Genomic DNA, 22,253 nt, shown 5'->3' with positions numbered 1-22,253 from the left:
CTGAACAGAAGGGAGGTTCTCTCAATAAAGCTTCTTTGGACACCATGAACTGCTCCTTCCTGGCACGTAATGAAGTTTTAATTTTATATTCATTTCGGGTGTCTACTTAGTATCTCCCCCCTTCCCTAGACTATGAGCTCTCAGAGATCAATGGCCAATCTCTTTGTGTTTGTCCTCGTAGCCCAAGTACCTGTAACACAGGAGATGCTCAGTAAATATTTATTGAAAGAAGCAAATTACTCTAGTTCATCTTGACCTCTCTAAAATAACAAGACCTAAAGCCTCACAAATACATAGTCTGCCAGGACAAATAAGTACGGGACGTGCACATTTCTGAATACAGCCCTGTTATAAGGTTGAACAAAAATGAAATTACTATCCTTCGACATGCTGCCATCAGACCATGTAATCTCCCAATTTTAGTCTTATCTGCTCACATCCCTGGACTCCAAAGTGAGATGTTATTTTATCCCTACTAAATTTCCTTTTGTAAACTAAGTCCACCATTTCAACCTCTTTAAGACCCTTCTCTAGTTTCAAATCATCCACAGTTAGTTTTTTTCTAAATTATTGATGAAGGTGACAGGACTAAAATGATGACACTGAGAGTGCCTGTCGTTTCTGAAGCCCTTACTTAAAAGCACCAGATCCCATGACAGCCTATTTGCATGCTGCCTCCTGTCACCTTCATAACAACATTACGAGTGGGTATTTCCATCTCAGTCATCGGAGGTGGTAAGTCTGTGACTCTGGGGATCAGTTAACTCGTCAAAGATCTCAAAGCACATAAACGGAAAGACAAAGATTCGAACTCCGCTATCTCTGCCCCCAGGCCTTTTTACACGACTCTGGTGGTTTTCAAACTTTTCTCAGCCACAAGTCTATTGTTTCAGCTAAATCTTACACAGAAGCCTGCAATATAGCTAAAATCAGAGTAGATCTCTGCCTAACACAGCTTTAAAATCATTGCGGCACATGGGGTTGATTTTCACCAAAGGAGGCCTAAGTCAGAGGCTTGAGTGAACCCCTACAAACCTCTTAGGCTCACAGTCTGGTAATTAGTCATTTGTTCTGGAATATGCTAGAATGCTCTGGAACAATTTAGAATACTCTTGGAAAGTGTACAATGAGGGAAATGTTCCATTCTGTGCTGTCCAATAAGATAGTCACCAGTCATGTGTGCCGTTGAACATTAAAAATGTGGCTAGTGTAAGTAAATAACTGAACTTTTAATTCGCCCTTAAATTTAAATAGCCTCAAAAGTTATGAATTGGCCTTATTACACCAGCCTCTACCTCATACTTCTTTATTGTCTTCAAAACACGGTAGAGTCATGAAGAGACATGACAGAACTTAAATGGATATTACTAAGCAGAAGACGCCAATTTGAAAAGGCTACACATACTGTGTGATTCCAACTCTATGACACTCTGGAAAAGGCAAAACTATGGAGACAATAAAAAGATCATTGGTTGTCAGGAGTTAATGTGGGAGAGGGATGAATAGGCCAAGCACAGAAGAATCTCACAGTCATGGAAATACTGGGTATGATGCCATAATGAAGGATATCTGTCATTACACAATTGTCCAAATGCACAGGATCTGGGTTATAACACAAAGAGCAACCCATAATGTAAACCATGGACTTTGGGTGATTATGCTATGTCAATGTAGTTTCATTCATTGTAACAAATGTACCACTCCGGTGTGAGACATTGATAATGGGGAAGGCTATGCATGTCAGAGAGCAGAGGACATATGGGTAATCTCTGTACACTCCTCTTAATTTTGCTACAAATCTAAAACTGCTCTAAAAAAAAATAAAATATATTTTCAAAACCCACACACAATAGATTACAAATAAAGATGTGATCAAGAAAGACTGGGCACAGAATGCTCACCAAAGAGCCCTGTGCTCCTTCACATTTCCCACCTTCCTTTGCAGGTAGGTTGGAGCCGGGTGACTAGACGTGGCCAAAGATTTCTGAGCGGAAGTGCCACATGGCTCCAAGATTGAGGCAATTAAGACTCAGCGTGCCTCAATATCCTTCTCTCCCCTAAGAGGCCATGTGCTCCAAACAACATAACAGGAAAGATATGAGAAGGCATGTCACAAGAGAGAACTAAGCCTTCATTGTTTTAAGCCTCTGAGATTTCAGGGTTAACTGTTATAGCAACATTGTGTTGCTGAAGCTCACCCACAAATAATAACAAAGAGAGCACTCAGGACTCTTGGCAAAATAACAACAAAGAAGCAGCAGAAGCATGATTCAGAGAGATGAGAAACTAGAGACAATAAATTCCATTAACAGCAGCCCTGATTTCTGTGCCTTACCCTGGCGCGGTCAGGAGGCATTTTTGTAATAATTTTTCCTCCAGGTTCATAATAGCAGATAATTAGGGATGGCCATGTCCATTCTGTTATCCTGTAGTTTGCTTCTAGAGAAAAGTTTTCCCACACTAAACACCATCAGGCTTCTTTCCTTCTCAGCAACAGTCTTAAGCCAATTATGTTACATAAATGGAGATTATAAAACCTGCATTAGCAGTGATTCCTCTGGCAGCCCCGTGTCCCTGGAGCTGTCACTTGGCAATTGTTTAATGGTACAGATGTGAACCTTTGGAATTGGGGGTAATGTGAGAAACAGACATTTATGGGCATGGCTTACCTTTTGTTAAAGGTGTTTCCTGACTATGATTATTCCTAAATCCCACCAGCCCTCTGTTTCTCCCCAGCTTAAAGAGTCAGTGGCCAGTTAAGAGACCATTAGCTAAGACCCACTGCCTCTTTTGCTAAAAAGGTGCATCTGTTCAATAAATATCTAAGAATGTCTTTCCTCCCAGACATGTGAGCCATTCAGAGATTTCTGTGCAGGAATAGCTCAGGTCTCCTGTCCAGGGATGTCCAGGAGATGGTTCACATGTCTTCTGCTATCTCCCTGCACCTCGGGATGCAGGAAATCATTAAATGTATTTCCCAATTTCATAGCCTGGTGAAACTCCCAAAGCCTTCAGGATAGCACACTACAGAGTAGTGTCAGGGAGCAATCACGGGGCCAGACAGTCCAGGCATCAAACCTGGTTTTGCTAACTGCTAGCACCACAACTGTAGACAGCTAGTAGTTCTCGCTGTACTCCTGCACAGCGGACATGAAAAGAGTGCTGTCTAAATCTCCTTGGATTCCCTTAACCAATTTGGTGTGTCCATCTCCCACTTTGACTAGCTTTGCTCCTTTCATCCCATGTCCTGCAGAAGACCACCATGTTCTTCTGGAGCCACTTCACCTAAAGGATCCGAGACAGCCAGGAGTGCCTGGGTGCGAAGCATGCCTGGGGCAGCTGCAGTCTACGACTGGTGCAGGAGTATCAAAGTCCGATGACCCAGACTCTGTGTAGGACAGTGCTGTGTAATTCACCTCCAGAGCTGCCACGAGGGATCAGGCTGAGGCTGTTTCCCTGCCCTACCCTGTTTCCCCCACTCTCATACCAATTTTCCCAAGAACACTTTATTTTTTTCCTAATAATAAACTTTTTATTTATTTATTTATTTATTTATTCATTTATTTATTCATTTATTCATTTATTTTAGAGACAGAGAGAGCAGGAAGGGGGAATGGGACAGAGGGAGAGAGAGAGAATCTCAAGTAGGCACCACACCCAACACAGCCCGAATGGGGATCGATCCCACAACCCTGGGAGCATGACCTGAGCTGAAACCAAAAGTCAGACACTCAACCGACTGAGCCACCCAGGCAGCCTGAACTTTTTATTTTAAAGTAGTTTTTGATTTACAGAAAGTTTGCAGTTAATAAAATATGCTATACTTCCCATATGTGGGGTTCCCATATATCTTATATCTAGGTTAGCCTGTTATTAACACCTCCCATTAGCATGATCCATTTGTCATAATCACTGAATCAATATTGATATATAGTTATTAACCAATGTCCACACTTTTTCTTCAGATTTCTTTGGTTTTACCTAATTTCCTTTTTCTCATCCAGGGTCCCATCCAGGATCCCACATTATACGTAGTCATCAAATCTCCCTAGGCTCTCCTCGGCTGTGATAGTTTCTCAGACTTTCTTTGTTTTTGATCGTCTTGACAGTTTTGAGGAGAACTATCAGGTATTTTGTAGAACGTCCCTCAACTAGGATCTGTCTGGTGTTTGCCCCCATGGATCTTGCCAAGGCTGAGTCCTTGATCAGCTCTTTTCCCTTCCTTATCCTGCAGTCCCTTACTCCTTCACAGGCTTTTTTTCTTAAGATCAGTCCTCAGCAAATCACATGTGTATATGAATCTCTGATCTGACCCGACCTCCAGGAAACCAAACCTAAGGCAGCTGGCAAACAGGAGTGGTCCTGGGAAAATGAGAGTTCAATGCTGAACCCTTTACTGGCTGTTGGGCAAAAAAGATTCCCATCATGAGGGGCGCCTGACTGGCTCAGTCGGTTAAGCCTCCGACTTCAGATCAGGTCATGATCTCATGCATGGGTTTGAGCCCTGCATCAGGCTCTGTGTTAACAGCTAGGAGCCTGGACACTGCTTTACACTGTGTCTCCCTCTCTCTCTGCCCCTCTCCCACTTGCACATTGTCTCACTTCTCTCAAAATTAAACACTTAAAAATTAAAAAAAAAAAGATTCCCACTGTTAGAGCTCTGTAGAACACCAGCTATCCCTGATGTGTGGGCATAATTCAAACGCAAAGACTTTTACCTGGAATGAGCTGGAACAGCCTACAGGTAGGTAGACTAGGGTATACCACCTCATGCAGTATTTCTGGTGTTCAAGAAGTACAGGGGTAAGGGGGAGGCGTAATTATAAGGACTGTGGAATTGAGTGTTGTTGCTGAAAGCAACGATTGACACTTTGAGGAGAGAAGATGACAGAGAAAATGAATTTTCAAATTCCAGGGAAAAAAATGACCTGAAATGTAAGAACAGGCATCCCTGGGATTCCCATCCTGTCCCTTGATCTAGGGACACTCCTTTGATACGCCACCTAGGAGGGTTTCCCCCAAATACCTACTCTGGCCTGTATAAGTATGATATCAACATTTCTAGCTACTCAGCCTAACATATTAAAACAGAAAATCAGTCAAACTTGTTATGGATCTAAACAAAGAAGAGACAGTAATCTTAGACTCCACAGCATGTGGGTTTTGTCAGAGAGATATTTCCTCTGTCACAAGCTTACAGCTTTTCCCAATTCAATTAATTGGAATCTCACAGAAAAGTAAATGCTGTAAAATAAAAGATTCAAACAGCTGGGACCCCAAACACAATCCAGTGGAAAGCACTAATACGATGCAGTCACAGCTTGTGGATGGGAATTTTAAGAGCTTTTATTTCTAAGAACCACTGCTCAGAGAGAGTGTGGCTTCTTTTTGCAAAAAGGTAGGTTTAGATGGTGGTTTTTCCAAGCATTCAGTTTAATGAGGGAATCTCCAATGCATTAATTCAATCAAAATATATTATCTGAGTGTCTCTTTGGGGCCAGCCATGCTGTTAGGGTATAATGGTAAGCAAAGGACAGGCAGGTCATGTCTGTCCTCACAGAGTTTAGAGTCTAACTCCATTTCAAAAACTCCTGGTCCAATAGGGGAGAGTCATGGAGAAAAGGTGACCCCTACAATACATGTGACCTTCAGTCAAAGGACACAAGCCATACTGAGGCAACTTCGTCCTTTTAATTCCTTCTTAGGGCTCTCCTGGCCCTAAGTTGGCCAACCCAACCAGAAGCCAGAAGTCCAAGGAGCCCCACGGATGGAGTCCATACAAATGAGCCACTGGGGGCATGAGCAGAAGAAAGGAGCAGAATGGACCTGGAGGGACAGTGGAAGATACTCAACACACAGTCATGGCTCGGTGATAATGATGAATGACAATTTTTCTCAGCAAACAACTGCAGGATACTCTTGCTCGCTCCATACCGTAAAATGAAAAAACTCACACATTTGGGACCCCAAGCATAATCCAGTGAAAAGCATTCATATGGTACAGTCACAGCTTGTGGATGGGAAACCCTCACGGTGTCACTTGCATATAGTTTTCGTCTCATTTAATTCTGAGTTGGAGCAGAATTATAATCTGCTCTATTCTATATGACTGGTTCTTGACTTTCCACATAGGAAGTTTTTGTCATCCCACATAGCTTCTTGATATATAATACTCACTCCCCTTCTCCTTCTATATGACCTATTTCTTTGGAGCAAATTATTCCTTTTGAGAACTCTGGAATTCCTCAAAGATCATATTTAGCCTTCTGAAAATACGGATGGAGATAAAGTCTGTAAAATCCCAATTTGACTGCCAATTTGTGTTCAGAGCCACTTTCAAATGAGAGCTCACGAGAAAGTTGAAGAAAAGGCAATCTGAAAATAGTAAATATATGCCTAGGGGATAATGATGTATGATCAGAACTGTTACTATTAAACACTCACTCTGTACCACCAAGAAGAAGAGTTTTATAGCAAAGGACGACCTTGAGAGCAATGCAGTCTAACCAAGAGGATGTTGATGGTAAGATAATGCCAGTGATACAAACAACGACAGTAACATTGGTACCCATCCTTTCTCAAATGCCTACTAAGTGCCTGACCAGATACGTGACCCTTTATATACATTAATCTCCTTAATATTCTATTGATCTGATTGACATTAGTTTTATACACATCTCACTTAATACTCAAATTGATATTGTTATTACAGGATTTTTATTTTATACATTTTACCTCACTCAATAATTAAAAGTGATAATATTATTCCAGTACTTTACATATTACTGTTCACATTGTGTACATTTAATCTCATTTAATATTTAGATATTAGGTCAGTGTTTTTATACACATAATCTGATGCATTTTTATACCTTTTATCTCATCGAATGCGGACACTGACACTACAATTCCAGCTTTAGATCATGGGGTACTGACACACAGGGAGGGTGAGTTAGCACCCCTGAGCACAAAGCCGGTGAGTTAGGCTGAGGCACAGGCCTGTCGCCCGGGGCTCTTCCTCTCTCCACTGCAAGTAAAGTGCCTCCCCCCCACCCCCATAGTAAGAGCTGACACACCAAATCACCACCGCACGCCAGGCACTGTGCTATTTTTGTGCACACTTTCTGCATTTGATCTTCACGACAACCTCATGAGGTGGGTTCTACTTTCAACGTCTATTTTGCAGAGCTCAGAAACGGCCCAGACAAGTTATAGTAATTAAGGGAGGCTTGTACTATCCAGGCATCTGCCGGGAACCTGGCTAAAAATAGAGGGTCTGGTAAGTCACTGCACTGGGCACCGTTTCATCCTTTTAGGGCTGACGAAGCAATGAGGTGACCTGAGACTGAGGGCTTAGCCTGCGTAAAGGAAGAAAGATGAGTTAGTTGTGAAGTAGCAGAAGCCTCAGCAAAGTAACTCTGTTTGCCTGAGGTGCTTAATCATATTTAAAAAAAAGGAGAAGAAGAAGAAGAAGGAGGAGGAGGAGGAGGAGAAGAAGAAGAAGAACCAGCACTGGCAGGTACAAATCCTGGATTCTTGGAAATAGATTTTGTTTTCAACTGATATCAGAGTTCTGTGGCTGCAAGTGACAGAGAGTGGCACTGGCTATTCGTGCAAACTATGACAGCTACAGAGAAGATAAAAGTATGGCTATCCGCTTGACACAGAAAAACACGGGCATGGAATTTCATAGGCCAATAGTTCCATGACTTGAAACAGATGAAAGATTCTTGCCCTACCTTGGGGCGCCAGGGTGGCTCAGTCGGTTAAGTATCCGACTTCAGCTCAGATCATGACCTCACAGTTTGTGGGTTCTAGTGCCACGTCGGGCTCTGTGCTGACAGCTTGGAGCCTGGAGCCTGCTTCGGATTCTGTGTCTCCCTCTCTCTCTGCCCCTCCCCGGCTCAAGCTCTCCCCACCCCCCGTCAAAAATAAACATTAAAGGGGCGCCTGGGTGGCGCAGTCGGTTAAGCGTCCGACTTCAGCCAGGTCACGATCTCGCGGTCCGTGAGTTCGAGCCCCGCATCAGGCTCTGGGCTGATGGCTCAGAGCCTGGAGCCTGTTTCCGATTCTGTGTCTCCCTCTCTCTGGCCCTCCCCCATTCATGCTCTGTCTCTCTCTGTCTTAAAAATAAATAAACGTTGAAAAAATAAATAAATAAATAAATAAATAAATAAACATTAAAAATTTAAAAAAAAACAGATGAAAGATTCTAAAGAGAGAGTATAAAGACGAAATGCCAAAATGCTCCAGTAAGAAAGAAAAAAGGTGAAGCCAGAAAAGTAGCACCGTGGCCCTCTGAAAACATCCGGTCTTTGAAGGCCCAGTGACAAAGGCAGAGCATGTGATCAGAGAGAGACAGAGATGCGACACCCACATCGACCTGGACAAATGCTCTGGGGAAGGGTAAAGCCCAGAATTAATGTAGGGCAACAGCCAAAGGAAAGACCAGGCATGCACAGCATATGTTCTGTGAGCGCTGACAAGAGAACTAACGTTCACTGACCCTGGTTGTTACAAGTTTGGGCTCTGGAGTCCAAAAGAGTTGAGCGGGAATCCTGGTTGAGCCGTAAACCTAACTTAGTGACCTTGAGTATGCCCTTCTTCCAGATGGGCATGAAGCTAACATTCTTGTTTCCTTCAAGTCTTGGTTCACACTGTCACCTTCTAAATGACACTGCCCTGACCACCCTATTTAAATGTCCTCCCCTCTCTCCCCTCCACCACCCCAGCACTTTCAATCTCCCTTTCCCTGTTCTAAGCTTTCTTTTACCACAGGACTGATCATCTTTTATCGTACTAAACAAGTGTATTATTATGTGCAGTGTGTTGCTTACTGAGCATACCGACCCACTGCAGATGCCAGGGCAAAAGTGTTTGTTGATTTTGTCCAAAGATGTATCCCAAGTGGCTAGAATAGTACCTGGCACACTGTACTGAGAAAGAAATAACCTGCTGAATGAATGAATGGTATGCCTTAATCTCTCTGTCTGGTCTATAAAATGGGGGCAATGTTCACTAGGTTTTATGAGGATTAAAGGGGATGATGCATGTAAAAACACTCAGCACAGTGCCTGGCAAAAAAGTACTCAATAGATGAAGGCAATTATAGTGTTGTTCGTATCCGTCCACTTTCTCCTTTGATCATCTTATTAACTCCGAAAAATAATATCTTGCAGACGAGGAAAATGTGATCCATAGAGATAAAGCCAGTTGTTAGCTTGATGTAGCATCTCAGAGGTTTCCTTTGTGGGAATGGCCACAAAGGAGAGGCAAAGAGGCAAAGAGATTCACTCCCTACATATTTGAAGTCTCTTCTAGCACAGGATAAGTAGCCCCAAACTCATTACCACAGAGATAGAATTCCAAAAACAGTGAGTAGGTGTCTGTTCAGTGAGCACTGTACTCCTAATGAGGTGATCACTAGGAATTATGTTGGTTCACCAGGATGTGTATGTACCACATTACTGCATTTCCTTCCTTGATAATGTGACTGTGACATCACAGGAAAACTATAGCAAAGCACAAAGTATCTTGGTTTCAGCAGGGCACAAGACAAGGGCCCCCTTTAGACTTTACCCCTAAGATATGAAATGTGGATTCACTTGTTGGATTTAATCACCTGGAGCAAAGATCAGCAAACCTTTCCTATAAACGGCTAGGCAATAAATATTTTAAACTTTGCTGCCATATAGTGTTTGTCAAACTACCCAATTTTGCCGTTGTTGTGTGAAAGCAGCCATAGACAATACGTAATAGTGTGGCTGTGTTCCAATAAAACTTTATTCACAAAAATAGCTGCAGGCCGAATTTGACCCATGGGCAATAGTTTGCTAGTCCCCAGTCTAGATAGTTGAATGACTATCCCCCTAAGTGTGCCATGAACCTAACTGGCAAAGAGTCAGCGATATGAGAATAGGTTGACTACATTTATAAGTGATACAAAGCTAGGAAAAACATCCAACATGATGAATGACCAAGTCAAGACTTAAAATTAGGTGGAGAAGCTAAAACTATCAGCCCAAATTAATGTGATGTAAGTTAATGCCTAAAAGTATATTGTTCTTTGATTAACAAAACATCATAAACAACAAAACTAAGTGATAAGCTACCAACACAATGAAGGAAAAACTGGATTTGACAATCACTCAAAAATAACCTGTGGTTGGCCATATGCTTCCCTCATTATTTATTCACCCATTCATTCATTCATTCATTCATTCATTCACTTCCTTGCTTAGCTTTTAGCAACAATCCCCAACTGTGTACTAGGATCTATGCACAGTGCTGGAGTGTTTTTAATGATAAATAAAATAGCCTCAGTCCTTAAGGACACATGATATGATCTACTGGACAAGAAAGATGTCCCTTTATTCATTTTCATTCATTTTTTCAACAACCAAATATTCCAGTCAAGGATGTGGCAGGGCCAGATCAGGGTGTGGGGATGACAAAGGCAAATGAGGTTTAGTCTTTGCCTTTGAGGAACTATGAATATAATCCTGGAGACAAATATTATGTAAACAAATCAATTACAGTACAACATGGTCTGTGCTATTACAAAAATATGACTCAAGTGCTGTGAGAGCAGAGAGGAATAAACAGCTAATTCACCCTAGAGGATTCTACGAAACCCTAACATTTGAGCTGTTTCTAGAAAATGGATTAAGAGTTTTACTATCAGATGTTGATATACTCTTTAATGTCTGAGGGACTTTGTTGTCGGGTTACAAACAACCACAAATACTTGTGTTTTGCTTAATATTCCATTTGCTAAAATCACTTATTAGATCACAGGCGAATTTTTCAGAATGAACTCTTTTGGTAATGTACATGTCACTTACGAATTTCATGAACCTCCTTTAAGGAAATGAAACTGCAAAGACAGATATTGTCTCCTGGTTGGGTTTTCCTCAGAAGCGTTCACTGACCAAGGTGTGAGGAATCACAAAATGCTTGAGAACTCTAGGGACACTGGGGAGGGAGAGTAGGGGGGGATCAATGCACTATAAGCTTTTTTTCCCCATTCAGTTAAAACGTACTTGGATGTCTGAGAGGCAACCTTGCACACACTGACTCAGGAACCAGACTTCTTCCATCTAGCGGTTCTGGATCCTGAGCACCGTTCTCTGGATCTGCTACATTTGACCAGCAGCTGAGGGAGAGAGAGAGAACGGACGATAATGCACGAAGAGCTTTAATGGGCTAGCCCTGGTGGTAGTGTTCATCATGTCAACCCAGTCTGATGTGGCTGGAACCATACAGTCATTTGTGTTTTTGTGACTGGCTTATTTCCCTCAGTCATGTCCCCAAGGTCTGTCCATGTTGCAGCATGTGACAGAATTTCTTTCCTTCTTAAGGCTGAGTAATATTCCACTGTGTGTGCATACTGCCTTGTGTTTATCCATTAATTCACTGATGGACATTTGGGTTGATTCCACCTCTTGAAATATACCTAATGCTACTGAACTATACAATTAAAAATGGTTAAGATGGTTTTTACAAAGTGACATGGCTGGGCAGCCCCTAGCAGTCTGCCCCACAGGGCTGGAACGTGACACGGGATGACCTCAACTGACAGTGGATAGAGATATGACCCACCCAGGCTCCTTCTTTCTGTCTCCTCCTTTACAGAAAGTAATACTTGCATTAGTTTTTAAAGTTTGTTTATTTCTTTGCGGGGGCAGGCACAGAAGGAGAGAGAGAACCCCAAGCAGATTCCACAATGTCAGCACAGAGCCCAATGTGGGGCTTGAACTCACTAACTGTAAGATCATGACCTGAGCTGAAACCAAGAGTTGAACACTTAACTGATGGAGCCACCCAGGCGCCCCACGATAATTAAAAGGCTGCTTCCAAAATGCCCAAAGTCCTTATGCGTCTAATGGTCCCCTCTTGTTGAGAGGTCTGCAATATGAGCTAACACGCACTCCAGATCCAGAACGCAAGTGCCCCAAAATGCTAGCATTCCAACTCCCCCCAGAATTTCTAAGGGCTCCATTTCCAAAGCTCCATTTTCTTTCTCTGGGACACTTCCCATTTGTGAATATGGAATAAAACTTGTGATTATAAGTTCTGGCATTGGGATCAAACAGATCTAGGTTTGCAGACTGGTTTCTACACTTGCAATCTGTGTGTGTTTCAAGAAGTTAATTAGTTTGGTTGAGACTCAGTTTCCTTGGCAGTGAAATTAGACTGAAGTTAAGTTCTCTCTTGGATATTTTCTCCAGATCTACTCTCTATACATCTGCATCCTCCTCTCTGCCTGAGAGGCCAACCGATATGGACGGTACCAGTTGGTGCCACCTCAAGGGACACATGGAAATACAGAGACATTTCTGGTACCACAGCTAAAGAAGATGCTATTGGCATTTAGTGAAGCCAGGGATGCTGTTACGCATCCTACAGAGCAAAGGAGGATTCCTTAACAAAGATTTATCCAATCCTGAATATCATTAGTGTAGAGGTTGAGGAACCCTGGGTGACACCAACAGGTTCTCTGCCCCTCTGGCTTCTATTTGGAGTTGGCCAATAGGAGCCCCTAGCAGGAATCAAAAGAGAGGAGAGTAGGTCAGGCTGTCTGTCCCCTAGTCAAAGGGGTTGCCTTAGGTTGGCTGTGTCCCTCCCCAGTAGACCCCTGCCCCACTCGAGGCAGGCTTGGTCCTTCTAGGACCTGGCAGCTGCTGCCTATGCTCATCTCTTGGCCAAGAGTGGTAGCAGCCCTGCTTATCCTGGCCCCAGGGCCCCAGGGGGCCACACTTGTTCTTGGGGTTCCTTTGTACCTCGCTGCACCTTTGGAAAGAGTCTCCCCCTTTCAAATAAACCCTCTTCAAATAATCCTAATTTGATAATCTGTTTCCTTTTGGGATTCTATGTGATATCAGTAACAATCTTACAAGGTTTCAATGAGATAATAAAAACACTTGGCCGGCACAGTGTGAGGCACATTGTGAATGTTCAGTAAACCACAGCCTTCTCAAGGTTCCACTTCAGTGGGCATTGTTGTTACCCTGTGACCTCTGAACAGATGACAATTCCTTCAAATGAGCCACCTAAAAATTTTCTCCCTTTTTAATCTGGAGCATACTTGGATCTGAAGAGTAGATCAAACTTTTTTTTTTTTTTAGCAGCTATGCTCCAACATCTAGAGATAGCCATTCTGCTGCAGAGCTCAAAAATGGTGTTAAAATATGTTGTGGGTTGGAAAACCTTTGCAGAAATTCCAGGTCTGTCTCTGCTCTCAGAATGCAAGACATTATTTGTGTCCCTGTCACATAAATTTGGAAGCAATGTCCATGCTGGCTTTTTTCTCTCCAGGTTTCCTGACTCAGTAGTAAGAATGGATGAGCCCGATTTTTAATCCCTGTGGCAGGAGGAGAAAGGTTGGGCTATAGCCTCTGCCGACATGGTTGGACAAGATTCAGACGAGGCAACAGAAATCACCATGACCCCATGAAAGAGAGCACGGGGCCTGTGGCAGCTTCACCACGGGGGACACGAAAGACCAGAATCCAGCCACAGAATGTGTTTGAGGACATGCAGGAAACACTGGGGCAACTCATTCATTCACTCATTCATTCCAACATATATTGATATTTGAGAGTAACTCTGACTCTTTCACTGAAGTGTATTCTACGTCATCACCTCAAGTCCACAGAACGATAATAATGATAGATAATACTCCTGTTTCCATCCACTGTGTCATCCAGATCTTTCAAAAGTTCTATGACGCGGGTGTTCCTATTGGCCCATTTTAAAGATAAGGAAACTGAGACCTGGAGAGAGGAAGTCATTTGCCCAGGTCACATGGTAGTGAAGTCGGATTCATATGCAAACAGGGGAGCTCTACAGTCAGACACACCAGCCTGTGTGTTGGGAAGTTTCTTTGCTTGGCTGACCCTCTATTCTGGATGACACGGGACCGTGGTACCTAAGTGGACCAGTGCCTGGCCCGTGGCCAGTGCTAAGGACTAGCAACTAGCACTTCTGTTATGAAATGAGGAACTCTGAGTCCCGAGTCCCTGCGTTCTAATCCTGCTCTGCCTCCAAACAGCTGTGTCCCTCAGGCAACTCGACTATCCTGACTGGGCTGAGCTTAATCACCTGCAAAGCGGAGGATGGTAAAGTCTGCCGTATAGGGTCATGGTGAGAACTCCTGACAGATGCAGAGGTCTCTTTTTTTGATATTTAATGTACGTGCAGACATTTGACATGCACACGTGACACACGTCAGCTCTTTTCTTTCTTCTACAAGGCTGAATGGCTGGTGACACCCCCATATACGTTCATTTGCTTTTAGCAAACTGCCTTATGGGGCAATTTATGTGCACTTGGGTAAATGGATTTAGGGATTATAATAACCAGCCTTTAAGTGGACAAACTCACAGAAGGGACAAAGGACTTTAAAACATTCCTGCTAAGAATCTATTTAAAAAACAATACTAACAAGATAAGTGTAAGTGAGCAACCAGAAAATGGCAGAGCACACCTTTATTCCACTTACATTAGCAGCCTTCCTGGGCCACCACACAAGAAACAAGACGATGACATAATCCAAGGGGACAGAATGCTGTCCCCTACCCAACCCATCCAGATGAAATGATCATAAGATGGTTTGGAATATGGATTTACAACACTATCGTTAATGACAATTTTTTCTCTATGTGTAACTTGTGCCTGGAGATATTAACTAATGATAGTATAAAGTCTCCACAATTAGCAAGACATTAAATGTATTTATTCCAAGTTAATTTCATCCTTTTAAAATTTCTTGTTTTGTGCATGTTTTATAAGGTACTTAGAAAGCACCATTTGGCAGTGTGTAAGTAACTAATCAAATGTAATTATGTTGGTGATATGTGATTACAATTATTCTTTGTTTGTGGGGTATACAATTTAGAAAGCATGGAGACCCTTGAGCTGATATACATAATAAAGCAATTCACTCAAAAATGCCATACAGTAGTTGCTCAATAAAAAGCAACTGCTATTATTGATTCCCCATTTATTGAGCACTTTCTGCATTTTTTGCACACATCTTAAAATGGTTTTATTGTGGAAAATTTCAAACACCCAAAACGTAGAGAGAATAGTTTGATGAGCACATATACACCTTTATCCAGCTTCAGCGATTATCATTTTGCCAACCTTGTTTTATCTCTTCCCTCACTTATTTTCCTAGACCGTATTAAATCAAACTCTGTATAATTTCACCCAAAAATAGTTTGGCTATGAACCTCTAGCTGACAAGGACTATTTGTTTAATTACCTTGCCATTTTCACACCCAAAGCAATTGTCAGTAATTCTTTTAATATCACCTACCCTGCTACTACGACTGTTATTACTGTTATTACTATCTTCTGAAATGCACATATGATTGGATCCCTCCAGCACCATTCCTTCTCCTTCATGACCACGTCCAGACTCCTCACGAAGGCACCAGTGCACAACACGACCTGGCCCCCCTGCCCTCTCCTCTTTGCTCACCACACTCTCAGCACAAACCCACTTCTCCCAGCTCCTTAAACAGTCACTTCGGTCCATCGCCGCTCAGCGCCCTCACACCTACTGTTCCCTGTGCCTGGACCACCTTCCCCCAACCCCCACCACTCTCTTCCTCAGCTCTTTCTCAATCTTCAGATCTCAGCTCTAAGGTCACCTGTAGTGTGCCAGCTGCCTGCTTTCCTCTGCCATAAATCACGTTCTTGTGTTTCAGAGCACAAGGGTTAGATCTGTCCCTTGTTTGTTGCCTGCCCCTTCATCTGACTGTGAGCAACCCAGCCGTTCTAGTCACCAGCTTCATCCTGGAGTTGAGCTCAGTGCTGGGGAGAAAGCAGCAGCCAACACATACTGAGAGACCGAAAGGGGGTGAGCCCTGCACTCACCCCTGCCTCCTTGTCCACTCCCACCTTCTCCTTCAGTGTTGGCTCATTCAGCTCCTTCAACCTGCAAGTCATCCTCTTCCCTCTCAAGCTGCCCTCCTGTCCTTTCATACCACAGCCAACCCATCCTTCAAGTTCAGAGAAGGTGTGAGCACCTCTGGGAAGCCCAGACTGCTGCTGTGCTCGCTCCCTGTGCTGATTTTCATCACCCAGTTCCCTGTATCATACGTGTGTCTCTCCCTCAACACTCTATGCTCCCTGAGAACTGTGATGGTTGGGGCGCCTGGGTGGCGCAGTCGGTTAAGCATCCGACTTCAGCCAGGTCACGATCTCACGGTCCGTGAGTTCGAGCCCCGCGTCGGGCTCTGGGCTGATGGCTCGGAGCCTGGAGCCTGTTTCCGATTCTGTGTCTCCCTCTCTCTCTGCCCCTCCCCCGTTCATGCTCTGTCTCTCTCTGTCCCAAAAATAAATAAACGTTAAAAAAAAAAAAAATTAAAAAAAAAAAAAAAAAGAACTGGGATGGTTAAATTTGTGTGTCCACTGGGCTAAGGGACGGTGGTAAAACATGATTTCTGGATATGTCTGTAGGGGTGTTTCCAGAAGAGATTGGCATTTGAATCAGCAACACTGAGTGAAAAAGATCCGCCCTCACCACTGCAGGGGGCACCATCCAATCTACTGAGGGGCCAAACAGAACAAAAAGTCAGAGGAATGACAGATTCGCTCTCTCCTCTTGAGCCAGAACATCCACCTTCCCCTGCCTTCAGACAATGGCTCCTGTGGGCCTCAGGCCTTTGGATTTCAACTGGAACTATACCCCCTGCTTTCAGATGGCCGGCTCTGGGACTTCTCCGCCTCCACAACTGTGAAATCCAATCCTTTATAATAAATCTCTTTGTGGAGGCACATATGTATCCTTTTGATTCTGTTTCTATAGACAACTCTGACTAATACAAGAGCCAAGACCCTGTCCTGCCTATCATTGGAGCCCTGCACAGTCCCTGGAGCTTGGTGTCTAGAACATCTCTGTAAAGGTTGCAGGACGGGAAAAAATGAATCATCCAGGAGTGGGAAGGTGGGGTTAACCCTGAAAGGCCAAGAAATGCAGTGCAAATACGCAGTGCAAATAATGTAAAGGGAATCAGTAGGGCCCAGGGACACAATGGGATGTCACACACAGGGAAGGTTTAGATCAGTAGACGAGATTGAAGATCCTGAACAAATTACAGAGTCCTGGCTTTCCGTTTAGAAAGGTGATCTGAAAGTTATGGCACTCCTTTAAATAAACCTAGAATAATCAGAATAAAAGCTCCACTCGGGGAGAGCTGCTCTAGGGAATAAATTTTTATCTGTATCATTCACTGTTATGCCTACAGTGCCTGTATGCCATAGGTGCTCAGTGAAGATTTCTTGAATAAATCAATGAATGGATAGATTAATGCAGGACTGGTTGAAGGAAAGATAGACATGTGAACTGGATATGAGTAGGGACAGAATAGTAGCTGTTTCCTCACTATCCCCCAGAACCACCTGAGGGGAAAGACCCTAACCTGTCGCCCCTGTGATCATCAGTATCATGCCTATCTCATTTAATCTTGTCTTTTGAGTGCTCCAAGAGCCTGGCATCTAACAGGGCTCAAAAAAATCACTGTGGAATGAATGATTCTTTCTGTGGAATAGAAGCTAATATTAGTTAGCTTGAAATGAATTGAGATTCTCAACACTCTTCATGTCTTCAGTGAAAATTCTATATTAGTTCAATCTCTCAGTTTTTTTAGTCTTGTTTCTAAGGGTGTTGAACCAATTCCAACTTATCAATCAAGGTCAGATTTGCCACTGGAACATCTGCTTGCTAACATGAGTCGATCTGCATTTTGTTGAGCTTTCTATTTTTACTAGACTGATACCATAGTACATGCCAGACCATCTCCAGATCACAATATTGTCATAAATGGGGCACCAGGGTCTTGGTGCTACTGGAGAAAAAAAGGAGACATTCTGAAGGCACAGATTTTGCAAATTCTGCATTAAACAGAAAGTTCTTCAGGGTTCCTGGGTGGCTCAGTCAATTGAGCATCTGACCTTGGCTCAGGTCATGACCCCAAAGTTTGTGGCCTCCAGCCCCCCATGGTTCTCCTCACTGTCAGTGCAGAGCCTGCCTGGGATTCTCTCTCTCCTCTCTCTCTGCCCCTTCCCCACTCCTGCTTTATCTCTTTCTCAAAAAATAGATAAATAAACTTAAAAAAAAATAACCAGAAGGTTAAATTTAAACAGAAACTTCTTCGATGCAGTATTGCTCAGAGCCTTTATTATGCTAATACGAAATTGTGATCCCACCAAAGAAGGTGTCAAAAGACAGTAATCCCCCAATTCTTTGTTGCTTAAAATCCTATATTTTTTAGATATCTGTTGGAATGCCTTTTAACAACCCAGATGTTGCCTGGTGCAAGAACATAGTTTCAGAAATGCTGTTTTCAAGAATGCCAAATCATGGGGATTCTTGCATTTTCTTAACCATTCAGCTTCCTAAAATTAAAATGACTGGTCTACTGTAATGGAGAAAGGTACGAGCTCATTCACACTCACCAGAGTCCAGAGAGATTACGATTTTCGGGGAGTTTGACTGGGTACACACGTCTCAGCTCTGAAAGTTACTAGATGTATAACATTCTGCAGATTATCTCTCAGCCTCCATTTCCTCATCCATAGAAGTAAGAACAACAACACCGTAGAGGGGCTCCTCAACCATGACAGTAGGAGATGTCTTTGAAAAGTCATGGCAAGGTCTGACACGTGGTAGCTGATAGGTCATATGTGGAGTGCCAGGCACTGATGGAGACTCTGCAGATGAAGCTGTAAACAACACAGATGGAAGTCCTTGACCCTGGGAGACTCCAGCCCCGCAGAAGAAGACAGAAACATCTGTGGAGTCCACTCCCTACATGGCTCCGAGGAGCAGCCAGGGTGGGCACCAGAACTCTAGGGCAGCAGCAGGTACCATTCGTGGGAAGTCCGTTGCCACGTTCCTGGTGAAAGATGGGGAAGCTGTGTGTTGTCCTGTTACCGAGAGTCGCCTGAACACTGCCTCTGCACCGTGGCTGCAGCATACGCAAGAGGAGACAACGCCCTGACTCCCTGCCCTTCCCGTGATGGAAGCAGACAGCGGCACAACATCTGTACAGCCTCACACTGGAGTGCCTTCAGACCTGTGTACCAGGAAGCCTCGTGGCAAGAGCCAAAGACACAAAATGACACCAGTCAGGTTCAACCCACCTCCGCACCTGAATTATAAGATGAGGTCTCCATATTTGATGCTGGAGACTGAAGCCACAGACACCTGTGGGTGACCCAGAACCTGGGTCATTCTGAAAAGACTCATCCAACTCTTTGAAGCTGGTGGCACACGCCTCAATAAGCAGCCGTTCAGTGCCCTGCTTTGCGCTTCTGTTTCCCAGCAATAGGGCCACATGGTGCACTGAGCTGCCTGCCTCTTCTCCATCAACTGCCTCCCTGGGAGATGGAGAAGTTAGTCTCTACTCGTGCCTGCTTTTCTCTCCCTGCTTGCATCCCTCACACCACAGCTCTCCCATCCGCTTTGACCATTTAATTGTGCATGCTGCAGTTCGTTATATCTGGAGTCGAAGCAGGGGCTGCTGGGGCTAGCTTCCTCATTCTGCAAACTGAGTGTACACCAACTCCTGTCCTGCCTGCTTTGTGAATCATCATTCAACACGTTCTCATAATTAGCTCATGTTTCAGGCTTAAGAGGGAGATCCTAGCAAACTCAAGAAGAAGGCAAAATATTTAGTTTGTACCAAATAGAATACAACTGTGCACACTTCCTTTGTATAATAATTAGTGGCATATGGTGAGAGCCAAGCAGGCTAATAAAGTTATAAAGAAATCTAAGGGTTAGGGAGACTGTCGCTTCTTCATAGGCTCAGGCAGGAGTACACGTTGCTAACATTGCAACTTCCCAAACAGATTGTCTGAACACCTGCAGACATTCAAGGATGCTCCTATTCTCAAGTACTCTCCTTCATGTCTCATTCAACAAGACCGTCTAATTCAGGGAGAGGCATGGTGTTTGGGTTGGAGAGACTATGTGACAAACAAGCTTCCATGCCAACCCAGATCACTAGGGGCTTCTTGGAATGCTGTGTTGAAAAGGATTCTGAGTCTGAGACTGCACTTGGGTTCAGTGGGAATAATGACTGGCTAGTTACAATATTTGCCTTGAGTAGGGCATGGGGCAAGGAAGATGTCTGTGCACACATTTGACATTTCCACTAGCGAAAAGAGACATAACTGAGGAATTGGAAGACCTTGTGGTCTTGGGGAAGTCATCTGCTGTGCCCAGCCTCGGTCTCCTGATTTGTAAAATCAAGATGGCCATAACATTTCCCTTGTAGGGTCCTGGCGAAGATAAAATTCAGTGTGTAAAACTGCTGTGGGAGGGGGGCCTGGGTGACTCAGTCGGTTAAGCGTCCGACTTCGGCTCAGGTCATGATCTCACAGTTTGTGGGTTCGAGCCCCCGTGGCGGGCTCTGTGCTGACAGTTCAGATCTTGGAGCCTGCTTCAAATTCTGTGTGTCTCTCTCTCACTGTCCCTCCCCCACTCACAGCCTGTGTGTGTGTGTGTGTGTGTGTGTGTGTGTGTGTGTGTACCTGTCTCTCTCTCTCCCTCTCTCTCTCTCTCTCTCTCTCTCTCAAAAATAAATAAACATTTAAAAAAAAACTGCTTTGGGAACCATAATGCATTAGATATATGTGAGATAATGTAATTACAAAAATATCTACATTCAAATAACTGTGTAAGGATTTGCTTTTCTAATGTTCTGGGGAAGGGGTCTTCAACCTCAGCACTGTTGACATTTTGCACCAGATTGTTCTTTGTGATGAGGCTGCCTAGGCATTATAAGCTGTTTAGCAGCATTCTTGGCCTCAACCCACTAGATGCCAGGAGCAGACCCTTAACAATCAAAATAGCTATCAAAAATGCCTCCAGACATTGCCAAACGTCTGTTGGGAAAAAATCGTCCTTGGTTGAGAACCACTGATCAAGGTCAGTAATTTTCTCTTCTGGCTTGCACGTTGGACTCACCTTCAAAACTATAACAATGCCAGAATGCAAGCCCCAACAAAGAGATTTTTATTTAATTAATTAAGAGTGGGTGGGGCACCAGAGTCTATCCCCCTGGTGATTCTTAAACACATTCCAGAGAAAGCCTTTTACAGAGTTGTACAGAATCCTCTCTGCAGGTTCTCTCCTGCAAGTTACAGCCCCCACAGGCTCCCTGGGCCTTGACCACGTGCTCTTTGGGGGAAAAGCCAAGGGTTCTCCCAGGGAGAAATCAGGCAGACGGTTCCCCACAATCCAACCCAATATGCAACTTCATTCCTCCATCAATCACAAAAATTCTAATTTCTAACGAGTATATGAACAATTTATCCTTTAACAGATGACCGAGGGAACATGATGAAGGAGATAATTAAATGGGCTGGATATACATGAACGTCCATCTTAAAGCAACTTTCCAAAGACAACGAAAGCCCTAACTAAGATCCCTTTGATAAAATGGAGCTACACAGAAACACAACAAGTAACATATGACTGGATACCCATGGTAAAATTAAAGGCAAACATTGTTGATGAGCTCACTAGAGCCTGACATATTGAAGCACAATATTAGCCTTGGTGGAAATAGCTTCATTGAAATATGTCCTTCCTGCTACACGGCTTTCCTAAGGCTCTGAAAAGCCTTCCGCCTCTCGCCTCTCGCAGCATCTCACTCTCCGTCAGCAGGCATTTTCAATAGAACAAACGCAGAAGAGAATTTGGGAATGAAAGTGAAGGATAATTGAAGTGTTGCCTTGATCTATTGTTACAACTGAATAGGCAGAGAGACAAATACTCAGTCCCTGCACAGACCCTCACTGAAGCCCTTCAGCTACCAGGGCTGGCGTAACAGCCAGTCAATCAGCATATACTTACCGAACACCCACCATAAATAAGTCACCGTGCTGAGCTCTCTGGGGGATACAGAGATGGATAAGACACAGATCCTGCCTTCTAGGTGTTTGTAGTCTAGTTAGGGACTTATAAAAACATAATCAATAATACTGAATGGTCTGAGTTTAACTCCAAATGAATGGCTCCAAAGAGAGATACTGAGCTGGGAGGTTTCGGGTAAAACTAAGTGAAAATAACACACAGAGGCTGGGCATTCCAGTTAGTCCCCAGGCATCACTTGTTATGAACTGACGTGCAGGAAGGGCTGTTAGCCTCCTGAATGAAGGATGGATGCACCCGGTGGAGAGTCAGGGGACTGAGAAAGGCACGGCATGGTGCCCACCTCCTCCTTGGACTC

General features: G+C 43.8%; 1 long non-coding RNA gene across 2 annotated transcripts in view; it reads right to left on the bottom strand.

Moving 5' to 3' along the window:
- Positions 1-8,205: 8,205 nt before the first annotated feature.
- The window catches only part of LOC111557985, a 295,985-nt gene continuing 281,937 nt past the window's right edge, over positions 8,206-22,253 (bottom strand). For both annotated transcript variants that reach the window (XR_006590700.1, XR_006590701.1), the window contains one exon: positions 8,206-11,155. This is a non-coding gene — a long non-coding RNA (uncharacterized LOC111557985). The remainder of the gene's footprint in view (positions 11,156-22,253) is intronic.

The sequence above is a fragment of the Felis catus genome, chromosome E2 (assembly GCF_018350175.1).
Source record: "Felis catus isolate Fca126 chromosome E2, F.catus_Fca126_mat1.0, whole genome shotgun sequence".
NCBI lineage: Eukaryota > Metazoa > Chordata > Mammalia > Carnivora > Felidae > Felis > Felis catus.
Note: the sequence above shows the minus strand (reverse complement) of the source record. Positions and strands in the feature narration are given on the sequence as shown.